The 22,818-nt window shown below is 39.0% G+C and overlaps 1 pseudogene; it reads left to right on the forward strand.

The window, feature by feature from the left end:
• Positions 1-3,946: 3,946 nt before the first annotated feature.
• On the forward strand, positions 3,947-22,296 carry LOC130712088 (phosphatidylinositol/phosphatidylcholine transfer protein SFH12-like; annotated as a pseudogene).
• The last annotated feature ends 522 nt before the right edge of the window (positions 22,297-22,818 follow it).

Here is a 22,818-nt window from a genome sequence, read left to right on the forward strand (position 1 = left end):
CACCACACCAATCCGAGTCTGAATAGGCTATGAGGTGTAGCCAAACCTTCTCTTCTTGATGTGGAAAAAGGATGCCAAATCCTAGTGTTCCTTGCAAATATCTCAGTATCCTTTTTGCTGCAACCAAGTGTGAGTGCCTTGGATCACTCATGAATCTGCTCACCATACCAACACTATAGGAAATCTCAGGGCGAGTATGACAAATAAACCTCAAACTTCCCACCATTTGTCTATACTCAGTGGCATCAACTGGATCTTCATGCTCACACTTATCCAGTTTGAGATTGGGTTCTGCATGTGTGGTAGAAACATTGCAATTGTGCATCTTGAACTTCTTCAAAACCTCAAGGACATACTTCCTTTGGTGCATGAACATACGCTTAGCTGTTTGCAGAAACTCCAAGCCCAGAAAATAGGACAAAAGCCCCAAATCAGTCATCTCAAACTCCTTTTTCAGATCTTGTTTCAGTTTCTCAATTCCAGAAAGTGAACTCCCAGTGATTAAAAGATCATCTACATACAAACAAAGGAACAAGACCCCTTCAGAACTCAGAAACTTCACATAAATTCCATGCTCAACTGAGCATTTCTGAAAGCCATAGCTAGATAGGAATGAATCAATTCTTCTATTCCAAGCTCTTGGAGCTTGTTTCAAGCCATATAAGGCTTTCTTCAATCTCAGGACCTTATCCTCATTCCCTTTGCTGACAAAACCAGGGGGTTGGGAGACAAAAACCTCCTCATCAAGTGGTCCATTGAGGAATGCAGATTTAACATCTAACTGCCATAATTTCCAATTCTTCCAAGTAGCCAAAGCAACAAGTAATCTAACTGTTTCCAACCTGGCCACTGGTGCAAACACTTCTGAGTAGTCAAGTCCCTCTTTCTGCATAAAACCCTTAGCTACAAGCCTGGCTTTATGCTTTGCTACAGTGCCATCTGGTTTAAGCTTGGTTTTGAAAACCCACTTAACAGCTATAGGAACCTTTCTAGCTGGTAAGACTACCAATTCCCAGGTATCATTCTTCTCTATTGATCTGATCTCTTCAGTAATAGTTGTTCTCCACACCTCACTGGAAATTGCATCTTCAAATAACACCGGTTCAGCATCAGCTAAGAGTGGCATATGCTGTACCAAATCACCTTCTTCTGAAATAGTATCAGCAGAGAACAACTGGTAATCTCTGAGATGTGGGGGCAGATTCTTCAACCTGGAAGGTCTGTTGTTTAATGATGGTGGTGTTCTTGGTGGCGATCTAGTTGAGCTTCTGACAGGATTTTCCTGTAGATTCTGACGCACTGGCTCTTCTGCAGTAGGTTCTTCCCAGTCAAGCAACAATTTGGTCATAGGTGAATATGTAGGCTTGAGATCCTTCCAAGAGCTTGACTCATCAAAGTAGACATCTCTACTGAAAACCACAAGTTTGGACACTGGATTGTACAATTTGTAAGAGCCAGTTGAGTTGTACCCTATGAAGATCATTGCTTCACTTTTGTCATCAAGCTTCTTTCTTTTCTGATCAGGAATATGTCTATAGCAAAGTGACCCAAAAATTCTGAAATGCTTCACTGAAGGTTTCACTCCACACCATGCTTCTTCAGGGACTTTTGAATTCAAGCTTTTTGTAGGGCATCTATTTAAGACATGAGCAGCAGTGATAGCTGCTTCTCCCCATAAACTATGAGGAAGATCTTTGCCTTTCAACATGCTTCTGACCATGTTCAGAATAGTTCTATTCCTTCTTTATGCAATCCCATTGTGTTGGGGTGTGTATGGTGCAGTCACTTCATGCACTATACCCTGATCATTGCAGAAATTATCAAATTCTCCAGAGTTAAATTCACCTCCTCCACCTGTTCTGAGGATTTTGATACACTTCCCAGACTGCTTCTCAACTAGGCTCTTAAAGGATTTGAACACATCAAACACTTCACTCTTCACTTTTAGTAAGTAGAGCCATATTTTTCTGCTCACCTCATCAACAAAGGAAACAAAATATTTGTTTCCACCCAATGATGGAACATCAAATGGACCGCAGACATCAGAGTAAATCACATGTAACAAATTAGTAGCTCTAGAGAGTGAGTAAGAGCCAAAAGCAGTTCTAGGTTGCTTACTAATTAAGCAATTATCACATACTTTGCTGGGAACTTGAATTGTAGGTAAGCCAGAAACCATACCTTTAGATCTAAGTAAACTTAAATCTCTGAAATTTAAATGGCCTAACCTCATATGCCACAACCAAGAATCATCTGACAAAATTGAGGCAGAAAAGCACTGTGATTCAAAGGTTTTGAAATCCACCTGGAAGGTTCTGTTTGGTGCCATAGGGGCCTTTAAGATCAGCTTATCTGCTACATCAAATATCTGCAGAAACACCTTCTTCTTTACTGCATCTTGTTTCATGTTCATTGAGAACCCCTTTTCTATTAATTGACCAAGACTGATCAAATTGTTGTTCATACTTGGTACATATAGCACATCAGACATCATGACCTTCTTGCCATTTCTACTAATGACAAGAACATTTCCAGCACCTTCTGCTTGAAGAAAACGCCCATCTGCAAATTTCACCTTGCTTTTCCTTGTAGCATCAAAATTTACTAGCCAGTCTCGGTGGCCAGTCATGTGGTTTGAGCATCCTGAGTCTATGTACCACTTGTCATTACTGTTAGTCTCACTGTCTATTGTCATCATGAACAGTAATGGTTGTTCTTCAAAAGATTCTGCACCATCTTCTTTGGCAATATGTGCTTCTTCATGATGATTCCCTCTATGCTCATTCTGGCTTGGAGGTGCCTTGCATTCAGAGGAAAAATGACCAATTTTGTTGCAGTTGAAGCACTTGATGCGCTTCCTATCAATCTTCTTCTTGCCACCACGCCATCGATTGTTTCCCCCTTTTCTTGATGAACTCTCTCCTTGATCCTGATCATTCTTTCCTGAATCTTGATTCTGAGTATCTCTGGAATTTCCAGAATTCTTGTAATCCTTCCCCTTGCTGTGACCTTTGAATCCACCTCTGTTGTTGTACCCTCCCTTCCTTGAGGTTTGGGCTTGTAAAGCCTGATCTGTAGGCTTAACTGTGGATCTCTCCATGAGCCTCTGCTCATGTGCTTCGAGGGAACCTTGAAGGTCCTCCACTTTCAGGTCTTTGAGCTTCTTGGATTCTTCAATCGCAACAACGATGTGATTGAAATTGGGGGTCAGTGTGCGAAGGATCTTCTCCACAATAGTTTGATCATTGATTTTCTCTCCAATTGCCTTCATTGAATTCGTATGACTGATAACCCGATTGAAGAACTGGGCAACTTTTTCGTTTGACTCCATCTGCATCAACTCATACTGGCGTCGCATGGTTTGCAATCGGACCTTTTTCAATTGTGCTGCTCCTTCGTTGCATTTTTCCAGAATTTGCCATGCTTCTTGTGAGGTTTTCGATGCTGAAATCTTCTCAAAATGAGCCTCATCCACACATTGATGAAGAAGAACCATTGCCTTGCAATCTTTCTTTTTATTCTCCTTGTGTAAATCTCTCTGTTGCTCTGTAGCACCCTCAGTGAGTGCTGGGTAGCCATTCTCGACAATTTCAGCCACTTCTTGAAAGCCCATGATCGCTTTCATCTTTACACACCATCGATCCCAGTTCTTGCCATCAAGAAGAGGAAGATTGGCTAGAAAATTTCCACCGGGTTGACTCATCGGCGACAATCGGAGAAGACAGTGCGGAAGCGTCGATGGTAGCACAGATCACGCAGTTCGCTAGGCTCTGAATACCAGATGTTAGTGCAAAGGCACAATGGTTCAGATGCAAAGAAAGGAAAAAGGTAAAGAAAAGAGAGAATACGAGAGAAAGAGATATTGGAGGAAAGTTAACTTTTGTATTAGATGCACACTAACTACAAAATACACATGTGGCCACTATTTATAGCCAGCTGTCTACACCAGTAACACTAATCCACACTTTGGATTACTCTAATACACTTCTAACAACACCAACATTTAATTTTTGCATCCTAATTATCATCAATTTCATGTTTTGATTTTGAATTTGAAATTGTTGCAGGTAGAAATGGATCCAAACGAAGTGAAATCCAAATTGACCAATTTGGCCTTCGGAAATGTAATGGCCGCTGCAGCCCGTAATTATCAGAAGGTAATGTCTGTTTGTTCATTTTGTTAATTCTTCACGAACGCAATTTCGCAAAACACACCTCTCTGATGTGATGTGCATGGTTTTCATTTCAATTGGTGGTTCACGCTGTGAGATCCTTGATCAGCTTGCCAATTTTATACAAGGCTTGTTGTAATTTTTTATTACTTGCCGATTTTCGCCTTCAATTTAATTTGCAAACAAAGAAAAATGACACTGCCACTATAGTACAACTGACCGAAAATGCTAGTTCGTAACTGATTTCTGTAACTTACACTGCTAACTGATATAAATGAAACTAGTTAAGAAAAGTTGATTAAGGTGCTGGGATGTATTGTCCTTCTGCAAGTTGGAGAATGGATGTTAATGTGCATTCTAAGCCTGTAGAGAATGGCGGTAAAAGAGCTTTGATGAATAAGAGATCTTCAAGAGGTGAATGAGAAAGCTATGTACTGTCTAATCCGATGTGTTTTTTGTATGCTCGTGGAGGAAGGGTTGTGATGTGAGTGAGCTATGTGTATGGATGGAAGATTGATTGTCTCAGCAGAGAGAGGGAAGAGATAGGACTTGGGCGTGGAAATCGTTGAAGCTAAGAAGTAATCCACTAAGTACTCAGTTTTAGGATGACCCAGAAATTGTGGATTTCTAAGAGAGGAGCAAAAGTAAACACAATATCCAATTGTAGTCTCCTGGTGTCTCAACATCCAGCCCAATCCAAGTCTTTTAAGGCTTTGGGTTTGAAAGTAGAATCGGAGGAGAAAAATAGGCATCGGCAAGGAGAAGACTTGATGTATGTTGGGTCAGATAAGAACCGACTTAATTGTTGGACAGCTAAAGCAATAGCAGGACATGTTGTAGTAAGATATGATAAGGTTTGCACAACCATATATAAGCAATTGCTTGGCCACATCTCTAGCCAATGTAAGACTCTAACAATAAGCAAGAAGAATGCCACTGTCTTGGAACTGTTCATAGGGGTCTTGACGGGTCTGAAGCTCAATAAACCAGAGTCTAATGTAAAAACTAACAAGAGCTCTAAAGCGTATTTTCGTTGACTAAGAAAAATGACTTTGGAAGATCGTGATACTTCCAATCCTAAGAAGTACTTTAGCATACCCAAAACCTTGATTTGAACTTTGTTTTACTGAATCGACTTTTGGTAGGCCGTTGCCGACTTGCGGTGAGGGCAACACAAACAGGGGATTTTTTTAAGGCGATTTGGTGTAGCCTTTTGAATACTCATAATCAGGAGCTTTTTCTTTTCAAGTGATAGATTATCATGTGAGCTTTTGTGATTAACTATTTGTTATTTTGAATGATTTGATAGTCACATTATGTCACACACAGACACTACATAAAATGGGTTGTACTTATGGCCGTGTAATAATCTTTTTTATACTTGAATCTCGCTATACATGTGCATGTCTTTTCATTTGTTGCAGACAAAATAGAACTGGCAGTGCTACCATTTAAGTGAATTTTCCTTATTCAAACATTTTTTTACCTATGATATTGCTCAAGTTTTTTCTATGAACTCTTTTAATTTTCTCTTTCTTATTTTCTTATAAACTGTTCTAAATATAGCACTATGTCTAAGAACCAGAGAATGTGAGTATATGTTTCGGTAAAAAACATGTAACAGTACACAGTCTGAAAGTTTGGCCTGTGTATAAGACATTCATTTGTGAGACCACTGTATTTTTAACTAATTCTCTAAATCTATTACTGTTCACTCAAGCTGCTGACATTATGATATAATTTTCGCTGAAGAATATTGTCATGTATATTTCTTTTGCCTGGAGCTTTGTATTATTTGACACCTCCTGTGATCCATGCAGGAAATTCTTGCTCAAGAGAAAGCCCAACCATCAAGTTCTGTAAATGAAGTTGATCGACCTTGATGAGTTGATGGATGTATGCTTCATTATCTTCTAAAACTCATCATATATGTATATTTGTATATCCCCTCATTCTAATTCAAGTGGTCTATATATAATGGTTTGTCAGGACCCTGAGTTGGAAAAATTGCATGCAGATAGGATTGCAGCTCTTAAGGTAGAAATCGCCATATATACTGGGATGAATGTGTGTGTGTGTGTCTGTTATTTATAAAGTACCTCTCTATTCTTGACTGGACTTGTCTTTGTAGAAAGAAGCAGAGAAACGAGAGTCTTGGAAGAAGAAAGGTCATGGAGAATACAGGGAGATAACTGAAGGGGATTTCTTAAGTGAAGTCACTGGAAGTGCAAAAGCGATATGTCATTTCTACGTCTACCATAGGGAGTTCTATCGATGCAAGTATGTTTTTCACTTAAAGTTTATCCTTGACTCTAACATCTCTATCTGTGTCTATCTTACATGCACTGTTACGTGTGTTTCTTGTTGGTCTACCAATGAATATCTCCAGGATAATGGACAAGCATTTAAAGGACCTTTCATCAAAGCATATTGACACAAAGTTCATCAAACTTGATGCAGAGGTCAGCATGAACAGTTCTATAGAGATGCTTAGTTTTTGCTCAGAGTTGAGCCTATGTAATAGTAACATTGGACATATTATTTAAATGAACTGTTTTCCTTGGTAAAGAGATGGAGTAAAAAAAGTTCACTATTGAAAAGGAAATGCAGAATGCGCCATTCTTTGTTGCAAAACTGCAAGTCAAGACTTTACCCTGCGTCATCCTGTTCAGGTGAGGCCTAAATCTGTTATCCTTCAGGTCTTCAGTTAATTGAGTACTTTCGGTATTCAAGAGCATATTAATGTTTCTCTGTTAAGTCTCTGAAAAGATGACAATGAAGCTTAAATTCCTAAAAATAATCTTTATTCTCATTAAAGAATTCCCCCCTACAAAATAAGATAAAAGAAAAAGGAAAAAATGCTATCTTATCATACCGCACCCTGGATCTAATTGTTGCTTGGTTACAGAGGTTAGCCGGGATAAAATAAAATGCTATTGTCACTACTAAATGAGGATGTCGACTGAGGTGTTTCTTTTTTTCAGACAAGGAGTTGCATTTGATAGATTGGTAGGATTTCAAGATCTGGGAGGGAAAGATGATTTTACTGCAAAAAAGCTCGAGGCTCTGCTGATAAAGAAAGGTAATGCTTCTGCAGTTTTCTATGTCCTTTTCATTTCTTAGTTGCTGGAGACTTTCTTAACTGTCATTTGACGATAAGAAAGATCAGAATGATGAAGAGGTTGAATATGATGAAAGTGCACGTAGAACTGTTAGAACCTCTGTGGCTGCTGATTCCAATTCTGATTAAAATTAATCAGCTTGTGACAAAAAAAAAAGAATGTGCATTTCATCCTGTTCGTATCTTTTTGGATTTTTGGCTTGTATAATCAACTATTACATTTTCTATGAGCGGTTTGAATCTAGTGTAATCCTTTAAGTTGATATGACATAAAACGATACTTAGAGTGCATCAAAATTAAATTCAATGCTATTTAGTTTAGTAGTTATATCAAAATATGTGATCATAATCTACCAAAAAAAGATATATGTGATCATATATTTTCAATGTGAGACGTTATTTAGGCATATTTCTAGTCAATGTGGAACATTAACACCCCTCTTACACCTAGGGCTGAACATTTAAAGTGTGAAATTTGCAGGAATGAACTACGGGTGGCTCATTTATGGTTGGTTTCCAATTAATCGATTTAAGATAGACTCTAATATCATATTAAAATTCAGGTTAGGCCTAGCTTCCCTTGCTTTTGCAAATCTCCTTTAGCGTTTTTTTAGTCAAAATCTACTTCCTTTAGTTCAAAATATAGCAAGTCATCTTTTTATATTGATCAAATTATGCAATATAGTGCATGTTTAGAATTTAATGTGTGTTACAAATAATAGTAAGCAAATTAGACCCGTGTAAGGATGAGAGTACAAGTCAGAATCATGAAAAAAACATTTGTTAAAAGAAATATGTAATCGATTCCTGAACGGGTGACAATGTACATCAAAGACAATAAAAAAACAATTATGCGTGTTTCGAACTGGAATAGAATTTGTACCTGTCAAATCTCTCAGTCACAATGGTTTATATTTAACCACTGTAGACAATTATCTAAAATTGTTCTTGATTTTTTGTGCATGTTTGAAAGAAGGGAGTCATTACATATATACATATAGGCGTTTGTTTAAATGACTTTGCTGGTAAGTATTCAAGTAAATGTTTTCTTAAATTTATGGGTATTTGTGGATTGCATTGGTTATATATTTATAAAATACTGTCAAAAATACATTTATAAAATTTTCTTAATATATATTTATATTAAACATTGTACATTTTTTTCAAACTCATGCTATTATAAAAATTAATACAATTAATACCAGAACTTTATTGTGTTTTAACTCAATTTTTTTGAAGGTGTGTTTTAACTCAAATTAATAGAAGAATAATCTAACAAAAAACAAGTAATTATAAATAGTATGATATATTTATAAATAACGTGTTTGGTTTGAAATCGATTGGTTTGGTTCTACACATGAAATTCAAAACATGGATATATCAATTAAAACAGTATTATTTTTTTGTAATTGACTTATATTGTTAAAGCATAAAAAAATTGTTTGCTGTAATTTTACTAGAAGATGACATTATGTTAGATATATGTTAATTATCTATCATAATATATCAAAACTGAGATATAAGACATGACATTGCCACCTAATCTTAAACCACCTAATCTTAAACTTCAGAACATACGCCTATTTTTTTCTTTCTCAATAATATTTTTTTGTGTCACCTATACCTATCCATTATGATATGTAAAATATCAACTACATTGCATAATACTTCAAAAACATTCATAATAAATATTCCTTTTTTTTTTAAATATAAAGGATTATATATTAATAACCACAAAAAAACCTTAAGGACAAAACCCTTAAGGAGAGAGAACAACCCCAATAAAAACGAGGCAGCTTGACAGAAAATAAAAAAGCAATTCAGACCAAGCCAAGGGATACAAGCCAAAAAGAAGACCCTAAGACTATACAAGCATAACCCTATAGGAACAAAATAAATTAAGACATAAAGTGTTCCTCGTATACCTTTTCCAGACCTCGAATAGCATCAATGCCATTCCCCTCAAACTCTTGCCCCAAGACTTTACCAACAAGCCAGGTCTTTTTCGATCGTGTGAAGTAACGCCCTCCACTAGCTTGATCTGGAGCCTCCGACGCCAAGGGTGTAGAGGCGAGAAGATCCTCCTGAACCTCCTCAAGTACCGAAGGCAGAACAAAAGGTCTTTGGGTAGTTCTAATCAAAGTTAGTTCTACTTCTTAAAGGAGAAAAAGAATAGAAGCTAGAAATTTAGTTGATGATATTAATGTGAACGAAAGATGGAGATAGGAATAATAGTGAGAATGGAAAAGAGATGGCAGAAAAAGTGAATGTTAGTAAAACTTTGGATTGTATTTATTTGATGAATAGTCTAAACATTTATGGTTTGAAGGAACAATCAACAAATATGATTGGAACAACCTTAAAAGTTTCGCCCAAACCCATGCTTACATATCTATGATGTCTCTATGTTCTCCAATTAGAAAACAATTAACGGTCTACTTCTATGACTTTGTTATTGATTGGTGCCTCGTAGAAGCCTCACTGTCTCTGAAAACAACACCTTCTTTTCAGAATTATCCTCTCTTCTTATAACTCTCTCCTTTTCTCTTTCCCCCCGTCCCCTTTGCTTTCTCTAAGGTTTTTCTTTTTACCTTCCCAACTCTCTTCCTTTCTTTTCCTTAACTCTGCAATTTCATTTCCATTCCATTGCATCTTTGCACCTTTTTCACTGATTTTCTTTGGTTTTCTGTTCTGGTTCTTATTTTACATTCACAATATGTAGTTTTTAATTATAAAACATCATGTGAGATCTTTTATTTTTTTAATATTTTTTTAAATACAAAACAGGCTCAACAAAACTTGCAAGCATGGTTTTAAGGCCGCATCTACCGTGTGTCAGTTTCAAACTGACACACGGTGCTTCAGTTTCATTTTTTCAGTGATTAGACAAAAATATCCTTATTTTCTCAATTTTTTCCTCCTTACTCCTTCCACCATCATCATCCTAGATTTCCAGATCTTGTCTGAATCAGAGATGTGGGCATGTGGCATAGATGCACAATTCTTTTAAGTTATGCCTAAAAGATGCAAACTTTGTCCATGAAAATAACATTGACCTTCTTAAAGATGCAAACTTGGGGGAGAAAGAGGCGGCATAGGAGGAGGAAATGGGGGAGGAGGTAGGAGGGGAAGGGGTGGGGGATCTCCGCCGCCGGTGACGTGGGTTTGAGCATGTTGAGGGAGAGAGGGTGAAAAGTACAGTGTGGAGATGAACTACACAGATGCAAGGAGCAAACAACGTGCAGGTTTGGAACGACAGAGTATGTGTGAGTACTGGGGTGGGGTAAGGCTCCGGTAGACGGTGGAGGCCGGTGGCTGTGGCAGATCTGGAAGATTTTGAGGCGGATCTGATCCCGATGGGCGGTGGAGGCCGGAGGGTTTTGGTGTCTGGGGAGATTTGGTGGCAGATCACTCCATTCCCCTCCATCGTTTTTGGCAGCGTGGGGGTGAGGGTCACTGGATGTGGAAGGGAGAAGGAGTGGGCTGCGGAGGAGGGCGGTGGGGGAAGGAAAAGGGGGTGGGGAGGGAGAGGAGTAGGAAAGGTGGTGGGGGTGGGTTGGGGAAGAAGAAGGGTGTTTTTGTAAATTAAGATATAATTAACAAATGAATTGTTTTAATGATAATTAATCTGAACCGTTAAAATTTAAAAATATCAGATCCAACGGTGCATATGAAACTGAAGCAAACTGACACACGGTAGACGAAACCTGATTTTAAATTGATGATTGCATGAGCCGGGCTGAAATGTCCACAAGAGAATGCATCTTCTCATATTAAAATTTTGCATTCATAGTTTGTACTCTATCAACATTTATGGAAATTTTGACAACAATGATAATGTAATATTACTTTAAAGCCCTGTTATAAGTTACAGTGTTACACATTTATAATTCTTGTGTCATTGCATGGTTGAGGTATTTGATGGTTATATGGCGAGGTTGCATAATGTAGGGCATTTGGGAGTTATTTCCTATTCTGCTAGTTTGATGAGTGTATAACCCATTCTCCTGATTACCCAGCAGAAGCAATCAACAGACGACACACCATGTCTAGACCACTATCTCCCAAGACAGGTTAGTTTCATCTCTCTTTTTATCATTTGTTTGATTTATCTTTCCAACATTTTCAAACCACCTTTATTGGTCACATATGTAATTGAAGGAAATGTTTTCCGTGAATGTTATTGATGGGTAAACACCCTATTTATACAAATACACTGTTGACTATTAATAAAAACTAAATCCTAATTATAGGTATAATTACATAAGAATTAATACAAGAATATTATATTCTATCACACCCCCGCAGTCGAAGCGGGAGGTTCACCAACGCTGAGACTGGAACGAAAATCATCAAAGAGGACCCGAGGAAGGCCCTTCGTAAATATGTCCGCAATCTGATGGCGGGAAGGAACATGAAGGACGCGAGCCTGGCCACGCGCGACCTTTTCTCGAAAAAAGTGGATATCCATTTCAATATGTTTAGTACGCTGATGGTGTACTGGATTTCCAGATAGGTAGATGGCTCTAACATTGTCACAGTGGACCAATGTTTCCTGAGAGAGAGGAAAGTGAAGTTCGAGAAGTAAATTGCGGAGCCAACAGGACTCGGAGACAACATTACCAACACCCATGTATTCAACTTCAGCACTAGAGAGAGAGAGGGTGGGTTGCCGCTTGGAGGACCAAGAAATGAGGTTGTCGCCAAGGAAAACACAGTAACCAAAAGTAGAGCGTCTGGTGTCAGGACATCCTCCCCAGTCAGCATCAGTGTACGAAACAAGTTTCTTGATGGGAGAGGGATACAAATGTAGACCATAAGTCAAGGTGCCACGAACATAGCGTAAGACACGCTTGAGGGCAAGCATGTGCTCGGTGCGGGGAGCATGCATATGTAGGCAAACCTGCTGAACTGCATAAGAAGTGTCAGGACGAGTAAATGTGAGGTACTGGAGAGCACCAGCAAGACTCCGATACAAGGTGGCATCCTCACAAGGAGTCCCAGAAGAAGAACTGAGCTTCTGCTTCTTGTCAACCGGAGTAGCAGAAGGGTTGCACGAAGCCATGCCGGCTCGAGCAAGAATCTCACTAGCATAAGTGCTCTGACTGAGAAAGAGGCCACCTGCATGTCGATGGACAGCGATGCCCAAAAAGTAACAGAGAGGACCAAGATCCTTCATAGCAAATTCTGATGCAAGAAGTGCCATAAAGGAGTTGCGGAGATCATGTGACGAAGCAACCAGAATGATGTCATCAACATAGAGAAGTATGTATGCAAGATCAGTACCCCGCCGGAAGATGAAAAGAGAATGATCTGATGTGCTGTGCCGGAAGCCAATAGAGGAAACATAGTCAGCAAACCGCTGATACCAAGCACGAGGCGCCTGTTTCAGACCATAAAGAGACTTCTTCAGGCGGCAGACATAGTCCGGGCGCTGAGAGTCGCGGAAACCCAAAGGCTGATGCATGTAGACAGTCTCATGGAGATCACCATGCAAAAAAGCATTCTGGACATCCAACTGATGAATGAGCCAGGATCTAGAGAGAGCAATGCTGAGAACTGTCCGTATGGTAGCCGGTTTTACCACGGGGCTGAAAGTCTCGTCGCAATCCACACCTGCAATCTGAGACCTGCCATCACCTACAAGACGAGCCTTATAACGCTCAAACAAACAATTAGACTGCTTTTTATGGCGAAAAATCCACATACAACGAATAACATTAACATCACAAGAACGGGGAACCAACTCCCACGTATTATTGCTAATAAGAGCATTAAATTCAGACTGCATAGCGGACTTCCAATTAGGATCGAATAAGGCTTGTTTTGGGTTACGAGGCAAGGGTGAGATAGACGGGTCATCAATAGAGACCGAAAGACTAAAAGGCTTTTTAGGTTTGGAAATATCGTGCATGCTACGGGTGGTCATGGTCCGAATGGGAGGTGCAGGTGGGACCGGAGGCTAGGGTAAAGGTGCAGAAGAAGTAGGCGAGGAGGTGGGGGCCGGTGAGGGCGGCGTAGAGTCAGTGGCACTCGACGGTGGGATCGAAGGGTCAGGAGGGCGTGTGGATGTAGTTTGCCAATGATAGATCAGAGAAGGAGGTAGGTCATCGGTGAAACAATCATAAGAGGACGTAGAGGCCAAGGGCAAATCAGCAAAAGGAAATCTAGTTTCGTCAAAGATAACATGCCGCAAAATTATTAGTTTTCTGTTTGACAAATCATAACATTTATAACCTCTGTGATGCATCGGATACCCCAGGAAAACACATGGAGACGATCGTGGTTGTAGTTTGTTTATCGTAGCGGAAGGGAAAAGAGGAAAACATAGACAACCAAACACACGTAAGTGTGAGTATGAAGGGTCACAATGATACAACAGCTGAGTGGGAGAATCATTTCTAAGAGTCTTGCGGGGCAGAATGTTCAGAAGGTACGTTGTCATTTGAAGGGCATGATGCCAAAAGGAAGGAGGAACAGACGAATGAGCCAAGAGGGTGCGGATCATGTTGTTAATGGTGCGGATTTTTTGTTCTGCTTTGCCGTTTTGAGAAGAAGTGTGAGGGCAAGAGAAGCGAAAAAATAAGGCCATTAGCATCACAATACCGACGAAAGGAATCATTGTCATATTCACGCCCATTATCACATTGAAGACATTTGATATTTGCAGAAAATTGAGTTTTAATAAGTGTAGCAAGAGTAGTAAATATATCATAAACCTGAGATTTCTTGCTAATCGGAAACGTCCATAAAAAATCAGTGTGATCATCCAAAAATAAAACGTAATAACGATGACCAGCAGTGCTTAAAACAGGAGACGTCCATAAATCACTATGCAAAATATCAAATGGTCTCAAAGTAATAGTTTCAGAGGAACTGAAAGGCAATCGAACATGTTTGCCTAAAACACAAGAATCACAAACAGTACTAGAACGCGAAGGTTCACAATAAATAAGTTTATTATTCTTAAGATGATTTAAAGCTGAGGAAGCTGGATGACCAAGACAATTGTGCCAGACACCAAAAGCAAGACCAGTAAAATGAGAGGAACGGGTGACTGGGTAGAGGTCGCCTATGCTGTTACATCTCAGGAGAGGCATCACCGCCTGGAAGTAAGACACCGAGAATCCAAAAGGATCAAAAGAAACAAAAACATTATTGTCAGTAGTGAGTTGTCGCACAAAAATTAAGTTTTTAATAATTCGCGGAGTGTGCAAGACATGATTGAGTGCTAAAGGTTTGTGAGGGGTGGGAATAGAAGTGTGTCCCGAACCCTGAATTGGAATGCGCTGACCACTACCAACTATCAGTTTCTGATTTAAATGACTTAAATTAGAATAAGACGTGAGAGTACCTTGAGATGCCGCAGTATGGGACGAGGCGCCGGTGTCCATGTACCACGTGGTGTCTGGAGGAGTCAAGGACATAGTGTGCATGGCAGCAGCAATATCAGTGGGTGCTGGAGAAGCAGTAGCGGTGTAGGCTTGAGGACACTGACCTAGAACGCCGGGTTGCTGCGGAGGAGCCATGGGACGCGACCACTGAGATGTGGGGTAAGGACAAGGAGGCATTCCCCAAGGGAAGGGGCCCAACCAGGGGAGGAGGCCAACCCCAGGGATTCCAGGATGCCTGTGGTGGCGGGCGCCATGATGGAGGCACTGCAGCAGGGGAACCAGAGGAGCCAGATGATCCAGTATAGCGGGAGCCACCTTTCTTTTTAGGTTTACCAGAACTACCCTGATGGTTACGATTTTGCCCTGACCCAGAACGGTAGTTAGAGTGTCCCTGATTGCTGCGGTTGGTGGTGCGCTGCTGAGAAGAGTCATCAGAGTCCCGTGGATGAGAAGCAGCAGTGTGCAAAGCAGTCTGAAAGGCAGGGCCTGACATCTTGGCGAGACCGGATTCCTCTAGAATCAGCATGGAGCGGACCTTGAGGAAATGAGGCAAAGGCTCACTCTGACGGATCAGGGTGGCAACACCACGGAAAGGCTCAGTGAGACCAGAGACCAACTGAAGAACAAGACGATGGTCATTAACGGGGGCACCAACATTGCGCAACTGATCAGAGATATGTTTCAGACGCTGACAATAGGCCGAAACATTAGGAAAATCTTCCATGCGAGTGGAGATGAAATCCTGGTCAAGAGCGACTGTACGAGAGTTCCGGTTGTCCTCAAACATAGAAGCGATACAGTTCCAAGTAGCCATAGCAGTAGAACCTTTCTCCATGACAGTGGAGAGAAGGTCAAAGGAGATGGTGGAATAAATCCACTGTTTGACAGTTAGAGTCAAGAGTGGCCCACCGGGCATAGGAAGCATCAGTGCGCGCAGGAGGCTCCATGTCAGCTTGAGGAATGATGTGGTGGAGGACCTGAGTGGCGTGAGCATGAGTCTCAAACAATTCAGCCCACATAGCATAATGATCCTTGTCTATCTCGAGTTTGAAAGGAATGTTGTTTTTGATATTGGTGACAGCAAGACCCGGATGAAAATCCGGCTTGGCAGAGGAGGACGACGACTACGTGGGCGTAAGGATCATAGTGGTGTCGCTGGTTGGAGAGCCAGTGGTGGAGTCGGAGGTAGCCATAGAAACTGCAAAAACATAAGAATAAAATAAAAAGAATTAATTTTTTTTTTTTAAGTTTCTGGCTGGAGCGGTTGGACCGGGTTGGGTTGAGTCGGTCCGGTCTGGTCAAACCGGTTGCTGGCGAACCGGAAAGGAATTAAAAAAAATAAAAAAATAAAACAAAAGTGGCAGTTGGAGACACGGGTCGGGTCCTGGGCCGCGGGTTGCAATGGATGTTGCAAACCCTAGGGGCGGCGGCGGCGCTGGCCGTTCTGACCGATGGGTGGCGCGCGCGAGCCAGGCGCGGTCGGTGACGGGGCAGGCGCGGGGAGAGAGGCGGCTCGACAGGGTCGTTTGGGAACGAAACCTGTGGTGCTGCAGTTGTTCGTTGGGGACGAACGGAGGAGCGACGACGCTGTTGGGAGGAGCGCGGTGGCTTGCTAGGACCGGCGACGCGACATAGGAGGCGCGGGTGGACTAGCGGCGGCTGCACTATGAGAGATAGGCTACGGTGGCTTTTGAGTAAGGAGGGAGAAAAGGAAATAAAATAACAGTAAAGTAAATAATTAGGTCAGATAGGGAAGGATCTGAACCTACTCAATGATACCATGAAGGAAATGTTTTCCGTGAATGTTATTGATGGGTAAACACCCTATTTATACAAATACACTGTTGACTATTAATAAAAACTAAACCCTAATTATAGGTATAATTACATAAGAATTAATACAAGAATATTCTATTCTATCACTAATGAAGTACTTGTAGATGTGGTGCTCACCTCAGTACTAGCTTTTGGCTTGTGCAAATTCTAAAATCTTGTGATAAAAATAATAATAATTTTGGTCTGTTGCATGCAATGCATGCAGCTCTGGACAAGAGTGACAAAGCTGGTTCTCTAAAGAAGAAAGCAATGAGTCTAAGGAGTTCCCTCTCTAGGAAGAGCAGGCGAAGCAGCAGCAAGGTGATGTCCGTTGAGATTGAGGATGTGCGCGATGCTGAGGATTTGAAAGTCGTTGATGAGTTCCGTCAAGCTCTTATCTTGGACGAGCTACTCCCTGAGAAGCACGATGATTATCACCAGTTGCTTAGGTCAGTCACTTCGCTCCCTTGTCTATTCTACCTTGCAATTTTATGGATTCAAATCCCTTTATATATGATGACTCTTCACTGAAAGTTAGTTCCTTTTCTTTTTTAAACCCAACATAGCTTAAGGTTAGTGAGTGGATAAATTAAATTTAATTGAAACTATTCATCAATGCACAAGAAAATGGCCCAATTTTGAAATGCAAAATGTATAATCATAATTAATTTTTCCATTCAAAGTTTCATTCATGGTTCCATTCCCACTATTGGTTAATAAGTAAGAGCAGAACTTGAAACTTTTCCCACACTGTGGGTACTGATTTTTGGTCTACAGATTCCTCAAGGCCAGGAAATTTGACACTGAGAAATCAAAGCAAATGTGGTCTGACATGCTTCAGTGGAGGAAGGAATTTGGTGCTGACACCATCGTCGAGGTAAACAAATTTTTTGTGAGACTTATGTTATGAGATTTAGAACATGTTTGGAAGCAGAGTAAATGACAAAGCTTATCTAATGTTTTTTCTGGTCCATAAGCCTAATAAGTTCTCTTTGGTTTGGTCTTTATCCAAACAAACAGCCCCTTTACCTAGTTTTCCAATTTCACTAGTTTCAATTCTTTTTTTCTTCGCTTATTTTGTGCTTTGTTTGGTAGGATTTTGACTTCAAGGAAATCGATGAAGTTGTGAAATATTATCCCCACGGACATCATGGAGTAGATAAAGATGGGCGACCTGTGTACATTGAGAATATAGGCCAAGTGGATGCGACCAAGTTGATGCAAGTCACAACCATGGATCGCTATATCAAGTACCATGTCAAGGAGTTTGAGAGGACTTTTGATTTGAAGTTTGCAGCTTGTTCCATTGCTGCAAAGAAGCACATTGATCAAAGTACCACCATTCTGGATGTGCAAGGAGTGGTAAGCATAAGAAATGCATTGTTCATTTTATATGCCCAGCCAACATCCAAGCATTAGTTCAAACACCACATGACAAATTAAATGTGCAGTCCATATACAATTGACTCTGGACTCTGGAGTCAGAATCAATTCGGAGGAGGATTCTATGTGAGTAGCTTTTGTGTTTCACAATTGATTCTCAGGAAAGATAAGGCGATCCAAACATCTATTCAATATATTTTTAGCATATTTGGATCAGCTTCTCCTTCCTCATAAACAATTATGAAATCCAGAAACTACTCAAAGAATCAATAATTGGTTGTAGAATCAAATTGTAGAAGGGTTTTCAAAAGTGATTCTGGGAGAAGGTGCTCTGAATAGTTTAGTTCAAGTTTGTTTTCATGATTTACTCTGAACCTAAAACATGGTTACTTAAAAGATAACACTTGTAGCTTCTAACTATAAGTGGTTTTTAAGTATTTCACTTTGGAACCAAGCATGCTAGAAGTGATTCTAGAAGGTTTCAACATGAAACCAAAATGTCCAATGATAGATAGTCTTTTGGTGAAAGAAAAAAATGAACCTTCATATCAATAGAAATAGAAAAGAAATGAGGGAAGTTATATCATTTTCATGCTTTAGGGGCTTAAGAACTTCAACAAACATGCCAGGGAGCTCATCACACGCCTTTAGAAGATCGATGGTGACAATTATCCAGAAGTATGTTTTTCATCTTTTTTTGTTAAGATTTATTCAAAAAAAAAGAATTTATAGAAGTTTTCCTTGCAAATAAATATTGTGGATCACTGAGTTGTAATACGATAAAACTGGTTGCTTCACTGCAGACCTTGAATCGCATGTTCATCATCAATGCAGGTTCTGGATTTAGGATGTTGTGGAGCACCGTAAAATCCTTCCTTGATCCAAAGACCACATCCAAGATCCATGTGAGAAAATAGACCCTCGCTTAAATGTTTCTTGTTTAGTCAAAGAAAATTGGAGCTTTTATTTAATTGAACCTATAATCTATCAGGTTCTTGGTAACAAGTATCAAAGCAAATTGCTTGAAGTCATTGATGCAAGGTGAGTATGACAACTGATGTACTTCTTTTAATTCCAGTGTGTGTTTGGATATCAGTTGAGTTCAATGTGAACAAACTTTCATCCCAATTCGTAAGAAGAGTGCAATGTGAACGAACTTTCATCCCAATTCGTAAGAAGAGTTTTACCCCAGCGAATATCCAAATATAATCTCAACATTTTCTACTCCCCAGTTGTCACTCTCTAAATTGCAACACTGACTTGAGATTGTCACAAGCTTCATATAAATTGGTTTTGCTTTGCAGCCAATTGCCCGAGTTTTTAGGAGGTACTTGTACATGTGCTGATCAAGGAGGCTGCATGCGTTCTGATAAAGGCCCATGGAAGGATCCAGAGTTAGTGAGGGTAGGCTTGCAATCTTTTTTTTAACGATCTTCTGTTGTTGATATTTCTTCTTTTATGACTATTTGTGCTCCATGAATGGATTCCCAAGCTTTGTATTTTATATATGGACTTGCAGATGGTTCAGAATGGTGAGCACAAATGTTCAAGGAAGTGTGAGTCTCCTGTTGTGGAAGAAAAGAAAATCCCTGAGGTGAGATCGCCACTTCAAAGTTTCAGAGCCGCATTTCATTTGTAAATTCTACATACATTTATCTCTATAGTCAGTTGTTGATTTTTTTATCAGCCCCTTGTTACTTCTATTATGCCTTAACTTCCAAACTAATAAATACTCATGTTTAGGAGACAACCAAAATGGGAGCAAATTTCACCTCACAATTGTCTTCAGTCTTTGGAGAGGTATGTTAGAATCAATCATCCTTATTACCCATGCTTTATCTGGTTTAGCAATGGAAAATTGATGTCAGTGTTACTTCTTTATCACAACATATAGTTGGGGATCTCTAAATTCAGTTAGTGAGGTAAATTTATATAGAAGAACTACTGAGTATAAATTGTTAGTTGATATATCAGTAAGGATATTTTTTTGTCCTAAATGGTCAAAGAATTTACATGTACTAAAATTAGAATAAAATATTATTCCAACTTATCATATGTATATAAAAACCTCATTGTGAATAATATCATCGCACAAATTGGTTTTTGATCAAGCACAATGACGTCAAGTAATCCACATAGCTGACATCACTTAGTGTGATACGACATTTGTTATTGTTGTACCATGCGAATGCATCTTTCCTTAGATATTGTATGCAGTGCACTTTCAATTATTTTATTTGGAAGTTTCACATTCCCTTGTTTCATTACCTTTAAGTACTAAGATTTGAAAGAATAAAAAACAGGTCCCGGCTACAAAAGCTTGCAATTACGAGGATTTTGTGCCAGCAGCTGATGAAACATTTTGGAAAAAGATCGAAGAAAATGAGCAATTTCAAATGTCAAAAGGTACAAAGTGGACAAAAATGCATTTATGGTAAACTATTTGATAATAAATATATCTTGTATGGATATGAACTAAAGAACATTTATCGGACCTTATCTCTTAGAAAATTTACTGGATAAACTCCAATAAGTGCGATTTGGCGTGCAGCTGCTGTACAAACCTTCAACATGGCTGATTCGTGCAAGATTCACGAAAAGGTGAATTCCCAGATTTTCACCGGCGTGATGGCATTCGTGATGGGCAACGTGACCATGGTGAGGATGACAAGGAACATGCCAAAGAAGCTCACTGACGCGAACTTCTACTCCAACTCTGTTTACTCGGGTGGGCAAAATCCTTCTGACCAGACCAACCCTTCCATTTCCGCTCAAGAGTTCATGACTGTGATGAAGCGCATGGCTAAGTTGGAAGAGAAAATGGGCAACATGAACTACAAAACTTGCATGCCACCTGAGAAGGAGGAAATGCTCAATGCTGCCATAAGCCGTGCAGATGCTTTAGAGCAAGAACTTATGTCAACCAAGAAGGTAAACCAATATACATGTTTGGATAAACAACTGAATTGAACGCCGATGGCAATAAACGTTTATAACATAAGTGTTCACTCATAAGCTGATTAGAGAAACTTACTTAAATAAACTCATAGTAGCTTATAGGTAAAGTATAAGCATTGTTTGTTCATAAACTAATCTAAACAACTTATGAAAATTAGCTCAAAATGACTTATTAGTAGGTCATATAAGCTATATTCATAAGTTTATCCAAACATTTGCATAATCACATATGCTATAAGATAAGCTCAAATTCGATCTTCCAAACACTTCAAAAACCCTTCATGTTTTTACCCTACAACTTAAACTTTTGAGATACTTGATTCATGACATTCACCAAGTTATAGGCAAGCATGAAACAACAACTAAGCTATATAAGCATAATTCTAACTAAGGAACATTAATTTTGTACATTTTTTTCACTATCTTGTATTGATGCACTCATCTGCATAAAAATTCAGACCATAGAAATAATATTAAAACTTGCAGTTCCCATTTTAGTATTCATATTGTGCAAAACTTTAGTTCTTTCCCTTTCTTTACTGATGTTTTTGCCATTTGTTCTGTTAGGCTTTGGAGGATTCACTTGCCAAGCAAGAGGAGCTTTCGGCTTATATTGAGAAAAAGAAGAAGAAGAAGAAGTTGGTACGTACACTACGAGTGTGTTTGATTAATCTTTGAAAGTGAATTGAAAGTGGTTAGCACGGTTCGCATTTCCCAAATCACATTTTTCCAAAGCATCAAAAATTTTCCATGTAAACAAGGACTTTCACTTTTAACATAAATTTAATACAAACATAAGTACATACCCATTTATAACATATGCACTTCAATATTTGACATTGTTGCATTGTTGTTATTTGTTAAAGAATCATGATATTTCAATACCAATAACAAAAAAAAAATCATCTCTTATATCCAACCATTCTTTTTATCTTTTGTTTTAGTTATATTTCACCATATATCATATTTATCACTACTCTATTTTTTCTTTATTCTTTGCTTTTCTTATTTGTAGTGTCTACATTTTAATGGAACGTCTACCAACAAATTTTCTATTTACTCTCTATTTTTAACAAGTTTGCATTAAAGTTTTTTCTTGTTAATTTTTGTCTAATAATATTTTCTTTTTGTTATGCAGTTTGCTTGGGCATGAGCTCACAATATAACTGAGGATTTCAGCTTTCCAAATGCTACTTCCCAAATGCCCTCCTATTTGTCACACTGAATGTTCCAAATGTGAACTGCTACTAGATGTACCAGAAATATGATGGTATAGTACTCTAGGATGGGACTTGCTTTATCCATGTATATTGTATGCAAAAGTTAGTCATGTTCTGATGTACAAAATTTAACTCTAAATATAACTCTAATAGTATAAAATTTAGAGAGGCGTTTGGATATATGAAATTCGAACCCTCACAAAATTGTGTTGGGAATCCATTTTTTATATGCACAAAAGAGCTTTTTAGTTTAGAAGTAAATTTCAGATCAAGAAAAGTTTTGAAGTAAATTTAAATTTAAACAATTGGAAAAATTAACGAATTTCACCTAACATTATAGGTATGGCTTGTGGGAGGATGAAATATAAAATTGGAACTAGAAGTAAGCATGTCCAAAACCATATTAAACTTGTACATACTCAATGTTGTGCCTTGATGTAATTTTTTTTATCTTTATAGGGAAGTCATTAGTCACTCACAGAAGCTCTCACACTTGTAATTGTCTTCTGGTACATATCTCGTTTAACTTGAATATAAGCTAGGTGAACACCTTTTCCATATCTTCAACAACACTTCCCTTGTCTTGTATAACTTGAATATATATATAGGGAACAAAATATATCTCCACACATCTACAAATTGTTAAAATCTCAAAATCTCATAGAACTACCTAGTGAGCCATTTTCAATGATCAATTATGCCTTGATAAAAAAAAAAGTCGTGCATGAAGGCTTTTAATACAAAATGACATATAA

This window comes from Lotus japonicus, chromosome 4 (genome assembly GCF_012489685.1).
Source record: "Lotus japonicus ecotype B-129 chromosome 4, LjGifu_v1.2".
In the NCBI taxonomy this organism is placed as follows: domain Eukaryota; kingdom Viridiplantae; phylum Streptophyta; class Magnoliopsida; order Fabales; family Fabaceae; genus Lotus; species Lotus japonicus.